Genomic DNA, 19,822 nt, shown 5'->3' with positions numbered 1-19,822 from the left:
AAATTCCAGTTCAACACTTTTTTCCTGACTTGCACTGGTAAATTATGCTAAGGAATTTTAAGCTACACTGAGCAATGTGAATTACTTTATTAGTGTGCCCCAGTCGAAGAAAGCATGTTTTACAGCCATTTGTAAAGTAATAAACACAGGGAAATGCAGATGAGCCTTACACAACGAATAATAATGTTATGGAAAGTAGCAACACTTCAAAGGGTTTAGGGGTAAGAGAACAGAAGTTCCAATCTGATAATGTGGCAGAAGCTTATAGACAGGGAGGTTAAAGAGTGGAGAGTGGTGACTTATGATCAGAGAATCATAGAACGGTTTGGGTTGGAAGGGACTTTAAAGATCTAGTCCCAACCCCCTGCCGTGGGCAGGGACACCTTCCACTAGATCAGGCTGCTCCAAGCCCCATCCAACCAAGGACAGGGCATCCACAACTTTTCTGGGCAACTTGTTCTAGTCTCCCACCACCCTCATAGTAAAGAATTTCTTCCTTACATCTAATGTAAATTTACCCTCCTTCAGGTTAAAGCCGTCCCCCCTTGTCCTATCTTGACATACCCTTGCAAAAAGTCCCTCTCCAGCTTTCTTGCAGGCCCCCTTTAGATCCTAGAAGGCTACTCTGAGGTCTCCTGGGAGCCTTCTCTTTTCCAGGCCAAACAACCCCAACTCCCTCAGCCTGTCTTCACAGGAGAGGTGCTCCAGCCCTCTGAGCATCTTTGTGGCATCCCCTGGACTCACTCCAACATGGCAGTGTCCTTCTTATGTTAGGGGCACCAGAGCTGAATCCATCACTCCAGGTGGGGTGTCAGGAGGGCGGAGCAGAGGGGGAGAATCGCCTCCCTTGCCCTGCTGGTCACGCTTCTTTTGATGCAGCCCAGCATACAGTTGGCTTTCCGGGCTGCAAGCACATGTTGTTGGATCATGTTGAGCTTCTCATCAACCAACACCCCCAAGTCCTTCTCCTCAGGGCCGCTCTCAATCCATTCTCCACCCAGCCTGTATTTGTGCTTGGGATTGCCCTGATCCATGTGCAAGACCTTGCACTTGGCCTTGTTGAATTTCATGTGGTTTGCTTGGGCCCACCTCTCAAGCCTGTCAAGGTCCCTCTGGATGGCATCCCTTTCCTCCAGTGTGTCAGCTGCACCACAGCTTGGTGTCATTGGCAAAATTGCTGAGGGTGCGCTCAATCCCACTGTCCGTGTCACCAACAAAGATGTTGAACAGCACGAGTCCCAGTAGTGACCCCTGATGAGCGCCACTTGTCACTGGTCTCTACTTGGACATCGAGCTGTTGACAGCAACTCTTTGAGTGTGGCCATCCAGCCAATTCCTTATCCACCGAGTGGTCCATCTGTCAAATCCATGTCTCTCCAATTTAGAGACAAGGATGTCATGCAGGACAGTGTCAAATGCTTGACACCCCCTCCTCATCTCCCCAGCCTGTTCTTCCTACAGACCCTGTATCCTTCCATTCCAACACTTCAGTCACAGGAGCCATGCCACCCAGTCTCTGTGATGCCAATAAGATCATAGCCCTGCAGGCGTGTGCATGTCTCTAACTCTTATTTATTCCCCACGCTATGTACATTTGCATAGAGGCATATAAGTTGGGCCCCTGATAAAGCTGACTTACTGGCTGGAGTGGCTGGAATTCCTTTGTGCTGCTCTTCAGGTGCCCTTCTGCTGACCCCTCTCCAGGCCCTGTGCATCTGTTTCTTGTACTGGCATGAAACTGGTAGGAATGGGACGGACTGAGATTCCCTTCCCCCGGCAACTTCAGTTGATGATGCTGGTGGGGGCACAACAGTGAAACAATCTGTCTGGTTCTGTTGATCTCATTTAAAGAAAATGTGTGGAAAAAGATGGTCAGAAAAATGCCTAGGGAATAGTTCTTATGTTTGGAGAAAATGCATCCAAAGAGAGTTTGAAGAACTCATCATACTTCACTCATCAAAAAATAAGATCAAGAGTTTCCTGGGTTATGATGTATAAACCCAGTACATAGGGAATATAGCAGTTATTGAATCTAAACAGCTATTGAATTTAGTGGAGAAAACCTATGACAGAGACCTTTGAGTGCTGAGGCCATTTAAGCTAAAAGTCAAGAAAATGCTTTTACTGCTCTGTGTTGATCAGTCACTGGGAAAACTGCTAATGTCAGCAGTGGAATCTCATCTCTGTGTGTCTTCATAACAGGACAGGCTGTCTTTTAGGAAACAAATATATACAGATTATTCATATGGATTAGTGGGTTCAGCAGAAGAATAAGTATCTGAATCTGAAAGGGCTGTGATAGCTTACAAGCTTGTTTAAATGATCAGATGGTTTTGTTAGTCTTGAATCCTAACAATTATGAAATGGAATCACGAAAGGTAGAGGAAGTGTCCAAGGCACCGTTTCAGCTTGTTGTGACATTTCTTGCCATTACAATATCAGATAGCAGTCACAATGGAAAATAGAATAGATAAGTAATACAAAATCTTTCCCTAAGAGCAAAGATCAGGGAACAATTTCCTGGCTTTGAAGTCCTGTTCCTTTTGAAGGCTGGTGGAAGATGGGACCCAGGCTCCCACCTGTCCTGGGAATGGGATGTGGGCACCTGAGTTGTCACAGCGCTGTCCCTGTGATGCAGAGCCTGGTGCTGAGCAGCCTCATGTCAGCGTCACAACACGAAGGGGCCACTTCTAAAGCAGCAGGAACAGGCCTTATTTTTGTGTAGCCTCAATACACGCCAGACATGCTTTTGCTGGTAAAGCTCCACACTGATCGCTAGCTTCCATCACTGCTGGTTAGACAGCAAGCAGCGAGACAAATCAAGAATAGACAGTAACGGGTGATGGAGATTTAGCCACTGTGACCTTGAGACTTGCAAATGAGCTATTGCAAAGGGTCAGGAAAAGTGCTTCTGCCTCTTGGGGAAAGGACATACATGGCATTGTTTTATGTCTCTTAATAACTTGCCAATAAATTTTATTAACACTAGCCTCACAGCGAGGTCAATCAATCAATCAGTTTCCACATTTGCAGCATATTTACAAGAAATGCCTTAAAGCACTTTCCAAAAATACAGATGTCACTGTGAAATCTTTAAATAAACAAGGGGGCTGAAAAGGGAGGAATCAATACAATTTTTATATCTGTATTAATATTTCATATTATATATTATCCGTAAATGAATAGTCAGGTTTTATATAATATCTTACATATAACCTTATAAAAAACATACAGCTGTAATGCAGTCCTCTGCTTGCCCTTTCTTTCCCATCTGCTAAAAGGTCATTGTGTAAATGCTGGACTGCACAAATCACGCTTCCCCCTGACTGGAGAAAGCAGCAGAGCTTTTTGTTCTCAAACCTCCTGATAATGATGCAGTAAAAGAGCTATTAAGTGTTTAAAAATGCTGGTCAAATGGACAAACTGAGGTGTCAGGCTAATGAGCAGTAGAAACATTTAGAACCTTCAGATTCAAATTATCTGTACAGTGGTACTGTGGTGGGTCTTTAACCATGGGTGGGTCCCCAATAAAATTTGGGGAAATCAGCCAACTGGGACTTGCAATAATTCAGATTCTTAAAAAATGGTGAACTATCATACAGGAGTGAAACAAGAAACCGAAGGAAGAACATTGGATTCAGACACAGTATGACTGTTTCTTGTGAGGTCTCGGTAATATCTATCATTGTGCATATTCAGATTTCTGAAAGAGGCAGGAGACGATAATTGAGCCATAGTAATAGTAGCAGGGAGTTGTATAATAAATTCTATGCTCAGTCAAGCATTGCTTAGTTTCTGTCTGAGTTTCATTTCCAGCAATTGCTAGACAGTCAAGATTGAACTCCAGACAAGCAGAGGTGGGACCTGGATTGCATCAAGAATTATGTGTTAGTCATGAGAATTACAGCGTGATCTATTATTAGAGCATCAGAAAATAGCCCTGTGAAGTAAGGAAGAGGCTTAAAAGCATAGAAACAAGACCTGAGAGGGATCTCGCCATGTCAAAATTAAGGGAAAATAGTAATCTTCCCTTGTGGCAAATAGATTCTTAGGGACATAGCTTAGTGGTGGAGTTAGTGTTAGGTTTACGGCTGGACTCAAGGATCTTAAAGGTCTTTTCCAACCTAAATGTTTCTGTGATTCTATGCTGTAAAACGTTGCCTCACAAATAGGAAGGCTGCCCTATATCGAGATGCCTCTGGACCGCCTGCCTCTTTCAGAGTTCCCCTCTCCGAGGGGCTTGGCTGTGGGTTAGTTCCCTACCCCTGGGCTGAGCTGGAGGCCTCAGCTCCATCTGCTCGGAAGTACTTCCTTAGCCTGCTGTAGCCCTTGGCCCTGCCTGACCAGATGCCCTTTTGATTCAGGGCCAGATCCTGACCTCTGGACTTTCTAGCTTCACCTTGGAGCTGCCTTGTCACTATGGACTGGCTTGGTGGTCTGGACTCTCTGCAGACCCTGGTTACAACTTCTGGATAACAGGCAGCAGGGCTGGAGTCCGGGGCGTGTTCCGCTGGTTCTGTTGGCCTCAGAGGATGTGTGGCTCACTGCGTGCGCAGGATCCTCCGGCACAGTGCCACGTACAACAGCAGCAGCGCACCAGGGCACGTTGGACTCACTGTGAAGTTGCCAGCTCTGCTAACACTTGTACTTGCACAGCTCAGCACAGAGTGCCTCCAGGGCTCCTTCCCAATTTACCACACTCAGGGCCTGTACCTCTCCAAAACTCACTTCCGCTTTTAACATGAAACGTTTTGGTGGGGTTTCGTTCAGGCTTGCAGCATCACTGTTAAATTCCTTGTCCTTGGAGGCTGGATAGAAAACCTTGACCTGGAGTGAAGCAGTCGTTGAGTGTTCAAGTCACACGCTTGAGTGTAACCAGACCACATATCCCAAAATTGAAGGCTGACCTGGCACAGTGAACTTCTACAGTGTACCTTTGTAATTTGGAAGAGTGCACTCAGTTGTGCAGATACGTGTTGGTGTTTGGGGGTCTTTGGTGGATTTGGTTTTGTTTGGTATTTTTTTAAAGTAGAAATGACTGCAACATTATCATCCTTTCTTACTTATAGGGACTCGTAAATTGATTTTTGACAGCTTTTGCCTTGGAATGGGCCAGGAGTTGGTTAAGAATTTATGGGTCAAGATTTGTAGACAGTCCAATATGGATGCCTTTGTAGTGGGTATCTGCTATGGACCTCCTGATTAGGAAGAAGTAATAGGTGAGGCCTTCAGACAACTGAAAGAAGCCTTACATTCATAGGCCCTTGTCCTCACGGGGTACTCAGCCCAATATCTGGTGAAATGGTAATACAGCAAGGCACAAGCAATCCAGGAGTTTTCTGGAGTGCAGTGATGAAACCTCCTAGCATAGGTAATCAGGTAGCCAACAGCGAAAGGTGATTTCCTGGGCCTGATACTTACAGACAAGGAAGCACTGGCCTGGGACATAAGTGAAAGGCCGTCTTGGCTGCAGTAACTAGGAGATGGTGGAGTTCAGGACCCTGAGAGGAGGGAGCAGGGCAAAGAGTAGCCCTGGATTTCTATATAGCAGACTTCGGTCTCTTAAGAGACCTGCTTGGAAGAATCCCATGGCGGGGGACAGCCTTGGAGAGACAAGAGGTCAAGGGGAGCAGGGTGATATTCAAGGATCACCTCCTCCAAGCTCAAGAAAGGACCATCCTGAAAAGTAGGAAGATGAGAAAAGGGCAGCAGGAGGCCTGCATCAAGGAGTGAGGAGCTCCTAACTGAAATTGGACATAAAAAGGAAGTGTACAAGAGGTGCAGACAAAAGGAGGTGACCCAGGAGTATAGAGTTGCTCTCTCGCTCATGCAGGGAGAGAATTAGAAAAGCCAAGGCCGGCCTGCAGTTAAACCTGGCAAGGGATGTGAAGGGCAGCAAGAAAGACTTCTAAAGTTACATAAACAGCAAAAGGAAGACTTGCGAAAACATGGAACTGCTGCTGAATGGGGCAGGAGAATTAGTGACAAATGACATGGTACTAGAGATGCATGGCATGACAAGGCTGAGGTATTAAATATTGTCTTTGCCTTAGACTTGACCAGTAAAATTAGCCTTTGGGAGTCTCAGGCCCCTGAGACCAGCAGGAAAGTCTGGAACAAGGAGGACTTACCCTCAGTGAAGGAGGATCCGACTAGGAAGCACTTAAAAATACTAGACATGCACCCATGAGGCCTGATGTGTTGCACCCAAAGTGCTGAGGGAGCTAGCTGATGTCATTGTGAGGCCACTCTTAATTATCTTTGATTATGTTGAGTGATCATTATGACTGGGAGAGGTTCCTAAAGACTGAAAAAGCAAGTAACACTCCTGTATTCAAAAAAGGCAGGAAGGAAATGTGGGGAACTGCAGGCTGGTCAGCCATACCTCAGTCCCTGGGAAGGTGATGGAGATCTTCCTGGAAGGCATTTCCAAACACATGAATAACAAGTAAGTGATTGGGAGTTGTCAGTATGGGTTTACAAAGATGAAATCATGATTGAGCAACCATGTTGCCTTCTACAGCGAGATGACTAGCTTGGTGGACAAGAGGAAAGCAGTAAATGTATGGGGGTTTTCTTTATTGTGAGGGGAGTCAAACACTGGCACAGGTCGTCCAGAGGGGTTGTGAAGTCTCCATCCTTTGAGATACTCAAAACCCAACTGGACACGGTCTCAGGCAGCCTGCTGTAGCTGACCCTGCTTGAGCTGGGGCGTTGGACTAGATCATCTCAGGAGGTCTCTTTCAACCTAAACAATTCTGTGTGAATTTATACACCCTATGTAGATTTTGCTACTGAAGAACCTCTTAATCCATATTGCACCAGTCAGCAGCGACAACAAATTAAATAAAAAAGGTCATTTTCTAAAGCTTTGGTAGAAATTGCATTGAAGTCACTAAAAAGTCCCATTGATTTCAAAGGGCTTTGGCTTAGTCCCAATGCTCCTTATTTAAATAACTGTCTAAATGTCCTGATTTTCATGAATATAGGGAATGCAGCTGCTCCAGAGGGCTTCACTTGGCTTTGATCAGGCTCTAATTAGTTGTACTTGTTTAAAATGTTTCTAAAAAGTTTGAAAATTTTGTATTTTTTTCCCCCTCACAGTCAACAAACTCAGTAATTCCTGGAGGGGTATGGTTTAAACTTTCCCCAGAGCTCAACCTTTTATATAAAATAACTTTAGACAAAATATTGTTATAAAATACAACTCTGAGTATGAAAAATCAGCCGCATGGTAGAGAGATTGTTCTGTAATCACAGAAACTGGCCAAGAGGTTTGGTGTCTCTGGCTTGTAAGGGCAAAATTCTGCGGCAGAGTGTTGGAAGGTGTCATCCAGCAAACATGTACCAAGTCAGAAATCAGAGACAGGAATGACTGGAGATAGGGAGAGAAGCATTGGATCCCTCTTTCCTATAAGCAGCAGCTGTGTGGGACACAGTAATTCCAGTGATGGATGTTTTTGCCTTCTACTTAGTCAGTAGGTGCAGGTTGTGTGAATGATGATGTTTCTGAAAAAGACTGGTAATATAATATCCTAGGCTGCCTAGAGATTTGAGATTTGTTATTGAAAAACTCAAATGGGAATGCTGAAACTGTTTTCTGAACCCTGGAAAGCTAAGACGCCAGAGGGAAAGTGATAGCAGTGACATTCTGGTAAAATGTTCATCAGCTATTGTCATACTTTGTTAAAATCAATGAGTTAAATACCCTCAACAATTATGCCAGTTATTAACAGCTTAGGAATGTGTAAATCTAATTCGTAAAGAAGGTCATCTGGGCAGGGTTTCCTGTTCTGCTACCAAAAGGTGTGTAATTTCTGTATAAATTATTTTGCCTTTTCTGCAACTGAAATTATCCATCAGTTAAATGATTATAATAAAAAACCCAGGCCTTTAGCTCACAGGGATAGATTGTTATTAGCCATACCTTGGTTCCTATTAAGAGCTCAACATTTTTCTTATGTAAGTACAAGATACTGTTACTTTTTTTTTTTTTAATACTTCATAGACCTACATTCTGTTTCAAATTATTACCACATCTTAAGGTTAATATAGCCAGAACACCTTGTGTGGTGTAGATTTCTTCTTTGAAAGCACTGGTAAACATGGCTCCATCTATATTTCTTCCCTATCTGCTGCAAAAGCAAGAAAAAAAGCTCTGATGGATGCATATGACTATGGGGAAAGACAAAGGAGAAATATCCAGCCTGGTTAAGTGCAAACAAGAAATATCAAACCAGACAGCTAGCTAAGCAGACAGGCAGATCAGAAGGATAGGGATGACCACAGACAGACACTGAGAATTATACTTGTCCCTCCTGAGGATACCTGGATGTGTAAGAAGTGGCATGAGATAATGGATAGAAAGGTACACCTGCGCTCTGTCACCTGTTTTACTTTCCTAGTGAAAATTCAGGGTATAAAGATAACCTTAAAATAAATACTTCTGAGTTTCTTTGTAACAGCAATAAATGGAAGTAATAACAAGTGCCAGAAGAGGAAATGTTGGTTCTTTAAATGGTCAAGCCAGACTCTGGCTGTGATCAGAAGGGACCAGCCAGAAGGGTTGTGAGCGACACTGAATGCTTCCTTTTCCCCACAGACCAGTTACTACAGAGCTGTGCCGTTAGCCCAGGGCAAATAACTCGCCTGCAACCCACCCTGAACCCATGCACAGCCGCACACTGAAACTTGGCGTAGTATGTTGGCACAGACTGAGAAACAACTTGTGAGCCTCCTCAAGTGAAAGCATATTATCCTGTGACACAATTCGTTCTGCTTGAATGAAAAAGACAAAATTCCAGCATTCATCATTTCCACCATTGTAAACTCCAACAAGGCTAGAGATGTTTCAAATTTACATTAATGTAAAAGAGGGAAAGATTCAGACCACGAACCTCACATTTTTGGCTCACAGACTCTAAGTTTGTTAAGAAGGCGCAGATGTAATGACTGATAAAACCAAAACCTACGCTTTCTTGCTTTGCTATGCAGGAGAGGAAGCGGTTTTTCATCTAAAATGCGATACCACAAAGAACTAACTTTTTCCATGTCTGAGTTATACAATGTTCTTTGTAGCTAGATTCTTGGCACTCATCAAAATATGACTAATAAAAAGACTGCGCTTGAAGAGATATGTACAGGATCCAGCTACTAAAATGAAGTCACCTTGATCTTAGTGTGGGCAATCCTTATCAGAGCGCTTCTGGGTTTCTTGATATGAAGTGTTATTCATCCTCTGTACCTGGCTTTTACTGCTGATGGGGTGCAGTAGCAAGATACTGCTACGTAAGGCAGCTGTCAGTACCTTCAGCTGCAATGAGGACCTGAATCCGTGGGGTACCTACCTGCTGCTGTAGGTGTTCATACTTCATTACACCTGTTCACTCCAGCGGAAGGGTTGGTTGTAACTGCTGGTCTGTCTTTTCACGAGCAATCGGGAAGTCTTGAGGGGTTAAGCTCTTGCATTTAAGCAGAAAGTGGATGCTGTACCAGATATTTCTGCTACGATCCTGTACCTGAAGATAGTAGCATACAGAGGAAAGTTTCCCAGGCAGGATGGACTCTGAGATGTGGGGCCAAGGCCTTCTTTCTGCCCTTTGGCTTCAGGAAAGGGTTGGGGGTGCATATGATTTGGGGAAGGAACCACAGAGCAGGGACTGCTCAGGGCTGTCTCCCAGCACCCAGAACTACTGTGTTTCACCTTGACTGCTTTTAGCAAGCCCCAGCTGCTGTGTATTCTTGCTTCTGATCCTCCTTGAGTGATGTCTTCTTGCCATGTACTGTGATAGACTGGAGGAATTGTGCTCTTTCAGCTTCTGGTCTGGCACAACCACTTCGAGGGACTGCAGCTAAGCCATGGGGCAGAGATGCTCTGCAGGTGGCCCATGAACCTAGCTGGAGCATGCTGAAGCTGCTTCTGGCCTACGTGACCGATTTTCTTTCACATACAAACTAGGCTGTTGAGAAAGGGAAGGAGAGAACGTCCTATACACCTGGGCCCCTTCTAGCGTGGAGGTGGGCCATGCATGGTCCTGCCAGCCCCCAGGTCCCACAGTTTAGGTGAGGCCGAAGGGTAGCTAATATTTAAGTCTTTCATTTAGTTTTATTCAGTTACTGAAAACCTGTTAGGCCTAGTTTTAATTGGAGTGAGGCCACGTTGCACTGATCTGAAGGGGTAAAGGTACCTCTTAATGGTATAAATTAGTTTCAATTTTAAAGCACTGCTTTAATTCGTTCTTCAGTGTGAAGAGTGAAGAATAATTGCATTGGCTTCTTGTTATCACTGCTTGATGTATTCAGACCATCTGTGTGCACGCTGGCGTATCTTGGCAATGGCCGGAGAGCATTAATGCATGGGGCAGAGCTGGGGAGCCAACCTGAGGTTTACGGAGGGTACCAGAATTAGGGTTTTGTTTCTGAACATTGTCTAAATTATGTTTTAATTGATGTTTCAAAAGAGAAAGTTTTGAAATACATGAATGGAAACTTCCTAAAAGCAGAAGTTCCTTGTTTCTCAGGTAGTTTCTTGCTCTTACACCAGCCTGCTGAAACAGGGCATTGTAAGAGCTCCCTCCCAGTTTCCCTTGACTATCCCAGCTCTTACAGGGGTCTGGTGATGTTTGGTATTTCAGTGCGCTTTAAGATCCCTCATGAAAGGTGCTGTATAAATGCACCTTTTTACACAGAAATAATACCATCTGCTAGGGTTGTGTGTGTGTATATATATAGAAATCTATCTTATTTCCATGCCCTGGCTGCCCATCTAGGATGTAAAAAGATATTATTTTGCCTCTGTGTCCCTGGGCAAGGCTGGGAGAGTGGGTAGAGTCAAATTGCCACAACTACTTGTATGATGCAAAGAAGAAAAACCCTCTTTACAAACAGCACACAAACGCCCCCCCCTCTTCCAGGTGCAGGTTTTGCGCAAATAGGGACTTCTCATGCTAGCATCAGGTGAAAATGATGGATTGCTGGTGGCTGGATTGAAGCAGTCTGGTACCTGAGCTATTCCTTAACGATGTGCTGCGGTCTCCTTCAGCTTTTTCTTAATGCTGGGGTGACTTTCCACCTTGAGTGGTGTCTCTCTGTGTCACCAGCTGGCACTGTAGCTGGTCTGCCATGTTATCAGGGGGCTCTTCCAGCTGTGCGGAATAAATATGTGGAAGTGCACATCTTCAAGACATACTGATGTACAAGATGTAGCTGAAAACAACTCAATGGAGCAACCGCTGCTGGCCACAGCCTGAGTGTGTGCATTAGCATTGGGCCTTCATGTGTCAGAGAATGGTCTTGAGGTGATGGGGAAAGGCAAAGCAGCAGGGGACAGGTTAATTGTTTGGGTGCCTTTTTCAGGCCTGAGTTTCTACAATCAAGAGACCTAAGGGTTCCTAAATGTCTGCTGGTACTTGGCTCTGAGGAAGTCGGGGTAGTGGGATGCAGAAACCGAGGGCTAGGTTTCTTCCCATTGCTCTAGGGTGAGTGTGACCAGAGCGCCATGGAAAATGCATGCTCCGAGGGCATAAAGGGTGTAAAACACAGCTATTTACATGCAGGAGGTTTCCCATCAGACTGTTCTCTCTGTCCCCCAGATTTCTGCTGACTATGTAGTAGATACGAGTGTAGGAAAGAAGCCATCAGATCTGGGTTATCTTCTTGCAGGGAAAGAGTGAGCACAGATTTAGGAGGCAGACTACACCCTGCACTACGATTAACCACATCAACGAGCAAAAAGTCCACTTGCTTATATTAACAGCTTAGCATCCTACTTGATAAAGCATGTTTCACTAACCATGTTTTCTGTTTCAGTCTTTACAAAGGATGCAGGGCCTTGAACGTGTTGCTAGAGAAGTCCCATCCTGCTGCTGCTGTAGTCCTTTGGCCCTTTCAAACTGGGATGGGAAGCATGGCATGGGTCTGAGTCTCCCAGGAGTGGGTCAGCTGCTGGATCACGGCTTCTCCAAAGTCCCTTGGCTTTGGGTGCTCTGATGATTTTGCTGTTTGCTAATTTTTGTGTCCTCGATCCTAAACCTAACAGCCTTTATAACATCTGGCATGTGTAATGTGCTGTACATAGAATGCAGGAATCATTTGCTTTTCTGCACTGGCAAGCAGCCTTCCCTTAGGATGAAGGGACTGTTATTTAACAGCCCATAGAAATACATACAGCAGCTGGAAAAGGAGTAAATAAGGAAACAGGAAGCAAAGCTTTTTCAAGAAGTGAAGAGGCAGGACTATTATTTAACACTGAGGGATGTTCTCTGTCCTTCAGGATGCTCCCATGGGGTCTTCTGAAACTGGGCTAGCTTTTCTGTTCATTTTAACAAAGGCTGGATGGGCTCCGGTGCAGTAAGTCCCCGAGAGAGCTGACAAAGGCTACCCAGGCTTGTCAAGGAGGACATTGCAAAATGGCATTTTTAGCTGTAGCTCCTGATTTCTTTCAAGCTGGCACCACACCTGTACGATGGAAAGAGAATCAGCCAGCAGCTAAACTTGTACTTCCTTCTGATATATCAATACATTTTGTTAGAAACAATCAGTCATTTATAATCCTTATACGACAGCTGCAGTTTCTCCTCTCAGACTCACATACTGTGCCATTATAAATAGATTGTCATATTCCTTGCAGCACTAAATTGCTTTCTGCATTCCCAGTCCCTGGGCGGACTGATTGACTTGGGAAACCTGCCATTTTGGTAGCCCTCCAGAAAAAGTGATTACTTATTTTTGCATCTGTTGCCAAACCTGTGTAAGTGTGTTACCATTAAAAAGTCAGTATTTAACCACAATTACCATAAAGGGGTATTTGATATGACAGTTCTTTCCTGCTGTGTTATGTTTCTCTGTACACAAAGAGCAAACGGATGGTTTTAATTAGAGAAGGAGGGCCTTCCTAGCAATATCTGCACTGCTTCGAACACACAATGCATTCTTGTTTATTTAACCAATACAGTGATTAAGGATTTAAAAGAGTAGCCCGCAAGAAAGAAAAAAAACCCCAAAAAACAGGGAAGTATACCTGTTGTAGGGAGCCCACAAACACAGAGAAATATCAGGGTGTGTGGAATGACACCTCCTGCAAGTAAATGTTAAGCACCTAAGGGTGATGCTGGAAGAGGAGCAGCCGTGTGGCTGAGGGATACTTCACTGGAAGAATAACAATATTCATAGCATTCACCTGTCCTGTGGCCCAGTACAGTAATGTATGCATGGCAGTGTGCTGGGCACTCCAGAATCGGGGATCTGTCTCTGCACAGAACAGTATCGATTGCCACTATGACCTGATATAACCTTGGTGACTCAGTGGAAAACTCCCCATTGAGTGAATGGCTTTGGATCATACTGTAACCCTTTCAGAACCTTCCAAGACAAGACAAGGTGCCGCAAGCCTAGCCCTGAAACCCAGGGCACTTTGTGCCGTGGGGTTCTTAAGGAGGCAGTATCTGTTGCATGTTAATAGCATCCTCTTAGGCACTGGCCCAGATCAGAGCTCCTTCAGTGGCTTTTTATGCACTTAACACTGAGTGCTTGTCGATTAAAACCCAGTCACAACTTCTGAAGCAGGGACCAGTCCATCCTGACCAGGTCCCAGACTGATGTCCCCTCCACGCTCGTTCTCTCCCTCTTTCTGTCTAATCCCACAAACAATGCATTTTTTACTGCGTGGTGACAGAGCTCCAAGGGGAGAGGTGAAGAACTGCTCTCGTCCCTGTTCCCTTCTTCACCAGCTTTCTTCCTAATCTGGACTGCATACAGCAGTTAAATGCCCCATGAGAAGGTAGGAGAGGGGCTGAAAAAGGGTCTGAACCTCCCCTTCCCAGGCAGCTGCTGTAAAAATGCAGGTAATATACGAAGGCTCAGGGAGGAATTGACATCCCTAAAGTTTTGTTTGTGAGAGATGATGACCATAGAAGAAGGCCTGCTGGCTTCATGCCTTAAGGAGAGCAGAAGATGGAGGAAACATCTAGTTTATAGCTGAGGCTTAGGGTGGATATTATCAGGCACCCCTCGGGCAGCTGTCATCATGCAGACACTTTCTGAGGAACCTGATAAACTTGCAGTTCAACAGGGATCTCACGAACATATATATGTTCCTCCAGGTCTTGGTGGCAGGTAGAGACTCTTTCGGGGGCCATGGCTTTAAACTTGGATGCTTCTCCTCTGCTGAAATGCTTTATTAAAACGAAATCTAAACCCAGAGACCTCAAAGTGCTTTTTGGAAGGGGTAAATATAATTATTTCACAGCTTTGGATGAGGGCAGGATTTCTAAAGATAGCCATATGTCTAGCGTCAGGAAAGGAAGCCTGTGATATTCCCCCCCACCCCTGCTCCCAGTAATTAAATGGGTAGGTGCTTGAGGGTTTCAGTGGAGATTAGCCTGAATCCCATTGAGTATTTATCTGTACCTTGAGGTATCCAAGTAATCTGAAAATACAGCTTTGGGGATTTGCCCAGAGCACAACAGAAGGCAGGTTTTGGATCTGATAACAGAATATGGCTTTCCTGATGTGCTGCTTGCTCCACAAGCACAGACGGGCTTCTGCTCTGCTGCTTCTCTTGTCCGCGCTTTCACGAGGGGTCCTGTTTGACATGTATTTTAGTATTGGATTATAAGCAACAGGCTTATACTTTGGGACTGAAGGTAGAGGAATAAGGGACAGAAATCATTCATAGTAGATACAAAAAGGTGTAGATATACAAAATTCTATTGCTTTGATATAAATAAGAACCTAAAGTTCCTTAATGGGCTGTCTAAGTACCATTTTACACCCGGCCTGTGTAGTGTTCTAGCAGACTCAGTCTATTTAGACTGAGCAGAGACTTACTGCATACTAATCAGAATACTTACTGATTTAGCACATTTAATGTTTTTCATCTAGCTAATAGGAATCTCTTTAGTTGTTCTTTTCCTCCAGAAATACTTTTCCTAACGTCCAGTGCTCTTTTTTAATATGCAGGTCCTCTCTCCTGCATCTGAAGAGCAAGATTAAATAGGATGCTTATGATACTGTGTATAAATAAATAGCTGTACACTATTAAAAGCAGCTGGCTAGTAAGTACTGTAAAATCAGCATCTTTTTGTACTTTCAACCTGAGCATAAATGAGCTTCATGGCTTGGCGTACCATCAAATCCAGGTCTTGGATAATGTAAGTGCACTGATCCTAGAGTTTGCTCCAAACCCAAGGAAAATAAGAGATCACAAACCGTTACATATCTGCTGTATTTTTCCTGCACTACCTTACTGCTGAGCTGCAGTGCCTTATGAGCACTTCCTTCTGTCATTCCCTGTTGCCAGACACCTACAAAATGTCTGCAAAGCCTTCAACATGAAGTAGGAAATACGATGCCTGTCTCCAAGTTCTGAAGATTGTTTACAATCCAAATATTTGAAGATGTTGCTAGTTATATGGTAACTAGAACCTGTGTAACTCAGTGCTTTAATTAAAGGTTTCTGTTGACTGAAGCGTAGATGATAGCTGATTTGAAAGCTATTGCTGCAGCTCGGTTTTATCTATCTCTTAAAGCCAACACCAGAAAACATGTAATTCAGAGTAAATATAAATTTAAAAAAGCTAGTTGCTGGCTGGTTGCTGTGCAAATGCCATCAGCTATTGGTAGACTGGCATGACAGGAGGAATATCTCTGATGGAGAAAACTGCGCCCTCCAAGAAAACGCGCTTCTTGCATTTTCTTACGTTTTCTTTTATTTTGTGACTCTCGATGGTTTTCCCAGGACTCTCTGTCCACGAAAAATGCCATCTGACCAACTTTCTGTGGACTCTTCACAGCTTCTGACCTCCTCTGTGGTTTGGCCAACATTGTTGCTAGTGGCATTGGATTTGGAGACTTGATTATTTATGTTAGTGAGAATCAATGTGGGCAAGCAGGTAATGTAGGACTTGGGTTGGCAGTGCGAGGGAATGAGCTTGAGCCTTGCCGTCTTTCTTGCTCCAAATAAATGTGAGCAGAAATATTCTTTGAGGGGGATTTTACAAAGGCATCAGCTGCTCTGGAGATAATATCCAAACCTCTGGACCTTTTGAGGTTTGCCCATCACTTCTTACAATCAGGAAAGAAATGCATGACTCTGTGAGGAAGGTATTTTAAGCTTATTTTCTTTAATCTTCTGGGTTCTGTGGTTGTGACTCCCCTGAGGTCATACAGATATTTTTAAATGAATTCTCACTGCTTGAATAACAGGGAAATAATGTCTTGGTTTTCAACTTCTGTATTCTTCAGCTTCATAACTTTGGGCACTCCCCAAGTGAAGCTGAAGTCACTGGGCTGTTTCAAGAGTCCTTTTGTATTTACATTAATAACAAACCTTCCCCCTTGAAGAACATTTGCCATACTTCAAATGTTTATTGTTCAGCTGGGCTAGCTAACAGCTGTATTGAGCAAAGCCCCATGTGACAACCAGTGCATTCCTAGGTGATTATAGTATACTGCCAACGACTGTTTAATATGTACGTTGTGGTAGCATCTGCACGGTCTGGAGCACAGCTAAGGGGAAAAAAAAGCGCCCTTGCAATCCGAGTATGAAATTGTCACATAGGGATATAAAAAGCAAGGAAGAGGTTGTTGCACCCCCGGTTAAATGTTTTCTGTCTCTCCTTGCACTGAATTTGTACCTGTTTTCTGACAGGCCAGTGCTCAGCCTGTGCTTGTGTGTACCTTGGCAAGGAGGCTTTGGAGCTGTTTTCCGCAAGAGATAGCTCAGAACTTTTCTCCGAACCACAGTTGCATCAGAAAATGGAGTTTGTCAAAATCGAAACATGTTATGGGAGCACACCAGCACTCAGGGGGGCGGCAGGAGGGGACACGTGGTCACTTTGACATCCTCGTTTTTTTCCAGTCGGTGCCAGACTGCGTTGGTTTGATGAGAGGGAAGCATTTTGTTTCAACCTGCAGCGATCCTATTACTTTTCACTTGGTGTGTTTACATTGAGGGGAATGTTAATATTAAAACTCATCAAAGGCAGCAGCGCTTTATATTGTCATATCGTTGTAGAAAATGGATCCAATTTATAGCCCTTTGTAGAATTTTTGTTGTAAGCCACACAGTGGAGCCCCCACAGAGGGTGCCGGGGCCTGCAAGAAGGAGGGGAGCATTTCCCCAGTACGGCAGAGCAGGAGCCTTCCACAGCCATCCTCATGCCCTGGGTGCTGCTGGCACCCCTGAGCAGCACTGCACAACCACCTGCAGCTGGGGTCTCACTTTGGGCTTTTTAAAAAAATGCTTAGGTTTCTCCATATTTCTGCGTGCCCATTTCCCCTTCTTGCTCTCCCCCAGCGTGCAAGCAGAGGGGTGCAACGGCTGCATCTGAGCCCTGGGGAGGTACAGCCATACCTGGGTGCTTTTTGGACAGGACTGCTCCCACGGCAGGGCAAAGCTGGACAAGCCTAGGGGCTCAGCTGCGATCCCATAGCAGGCAGCAGAGGAGCATCAGCTGGGGTGGAGGAAAGTATGGTTTGTCTCCTCATTTCTTCCTCATTTGCCGCCTCTATCATGAAGATGAAGGCATCGAAGCAGACCAGGGTTTGGCTTTCCTAATAACGGAAATTCTTAAAATCATCCATAGTGGGATGGGATGGCAAGCACTGCCATGAGCGGGGTCTCACTAATGTCATCCTACAGGCAGACAGGGAAGAATGTATAACTGTGACTTGTTAATAAAAATAGTTTTTAGTGCTTGGAATTGTTTCAAACATGTTCCATTTGGATGGATTTTTGTGCTAAGAACAATGCTTCTTCCTTACCCCCAAAATCTTCCAAAATAAAAGAAAGGGCTGCGTAGCTATTGATTGTCTGTTAGCAGTTCCTGAATAAAGAAGGAAATTATATTCAGGCAGGCCTTTTAAATTGATGTGGAAATCTCATCTGGACTTGTCTTGCGTGAGAGCCCTCCGCTTTGCTAGCCCTCTGTGGCACACAAGCTGGCTGTTCTCTTCAGGTAGACAAATAATAATCTCAAACGTGAATTAAACTGACAGTCAGCTGCTTAAAAAAAAAAAAGCTTTTCTAAATCGCTGTGTAAGAATGAACATTTCCAGCAAGTCCGCAGAATGTTACAGGAAAATTGGATGAAATTAGCTCCTTCTGACTAACTTTCATGCAGCGGGCTATCACAGTGCCACCTAGATTCTTCCTGTTAATATGGTTTATTTAAGGGGGAGAATAATGATAGTCTTGCAAAATGCCTGCTTTTGCAAGATTTTCAGTGTAATTTTGATGACTCAGAATGATCAGATACGATTCTTTTTGAATTAAGCATGGTCAGTAACTGCTACCGTATCTTTGAAGGATATTAAAGATTTTAAACATTTTCATGGTAATGTTTTTGTTAGGAAATGGGAAATAAGACTTTTCAGGCTATCACACTGTGCAGAAGTTTGGTGCAGGTTTTGGTTTCCTTTTTCTCTGATGCTGCAAAACCAGAATACTCCTTAAAATAATGTTTTATTCATTTAACATTTTAAAAAGTTTCCATTTGGAGAGAATGATCTCTCCAAGGCCTAGATTACACCCTTCCTCATCAACTCAAAGAACTGTTTTTGTTTGGGGGCAGTTACCTCGGTAGGTTCTTTGGGACTTGTTTTCATGAGATGGAAAAAAATGGGAACCGAGCTCTTAACCACAATGCAGCCCAGCTCCCTGAACCCCAGGGGAAGAAAATAAATTCACTTTTTGTGTACAGTTCTTGGTCTCTGTCTGCTAGTACCTTGCTAAGAAAGGTCTCTGGATTTCTGGTTGCTACCTTGATGTAAGTGGAGGTCTGTTTGATGCCTCTCTACTTTTCTTCTTTACCTGTGGTGACTTTGGAGGACATCTTCTCTGGGACAGCGGAGAATGAGACAGTTTTCTCCTGAATTGCTTTCCTTTTCTGTTACTATCTAGGCTTAATTAGCCCAGCAGGATCAAAGGGAAGGCCATTTGTGTTTCCCAGTCGGGCAGGATGCAGCCCTTAATGGCAGGGACGTGGTTGCTGGTCTCACTGTGTTTCTGATGCAGGGCAGGGAGACAAGAGATGGAAACGGCCGTAAGCTGAAAATTAATGTATGAGCCCATTGAAAGCTTGGAAGAAAGACTTCAGGCCCTTTGCCGGCTGTGGGATGGTTTAGGTATAAGCAAATCCATCAGGCCTTTGGCTGAGTGAGAAAGTGCTGTTATTTGGAGAAAACACTCCATTGCAATGGACCCACGAGACTGTCGACCCTGGGGAAGGGAGCAGGGAGGCCTCTGCGAGTGCCTGATGCCCGCCGGGATGCCCCAGGCATCCTCCCGGAGGCTGCTGCAGGGGAGGCACAGCTGCGGCCAAGTCTCAGCTCGGTGCTGGACCTTGCCCCGCGGCTGCTGCAGCCTGTGTGTATTTTCTGTCTGTAATATTTAGGGGAAAGCGTGCATGCTGATGGAAGTGGCTAAAAATGAGCTGGCTAAATCTGCTTGGACCTGCAGTGTATTTCAACTCTGATCTTTGATAGCTCTTGCTGCCGCTATCTTGTGTCTTCCTTTATCAGAGACTTCCAGTCTCATGTCAATTTTAAGACGTGGGCTGTGGGCCTTGGGCAAATGTTCACTGGAGATTAGGAGGAGACTTTAATGAATGCAGCACAGCAGAAGCACTCGCACAACAGTGGCTTTTCAAAAACCTTTCCCAGGGCAGTTGCAGCAAATCTGGGGCACACCCTGATTTTGTTCACTTGAGATGCCAGCTGCAAGGCATGTTGTTCCATGTGAATTTTCTTTTGCATTTCTACCCGCTCAAAGTGTCTGCTCGGTGGCTGCTGGGGGCTTGAAATGAATTTGGGAAGGCATCCA

This window comes from Falco cherrug, chromosome 13 (genome assembly GCF_023634085.1).
Source record: "Falco cherrug isolate bFalChe1 chromosome 13, bFalChe1.pri, whole genome shotgun sequence".
Taxonomy (NCBI): Eukaryota; Metazoa; Chordata; class Aves; order Falconiformes; family Falconidae; genus Falco; species Falco cherrug.
Note: the sequence above shows the minus strand (reverse complement) of the source record.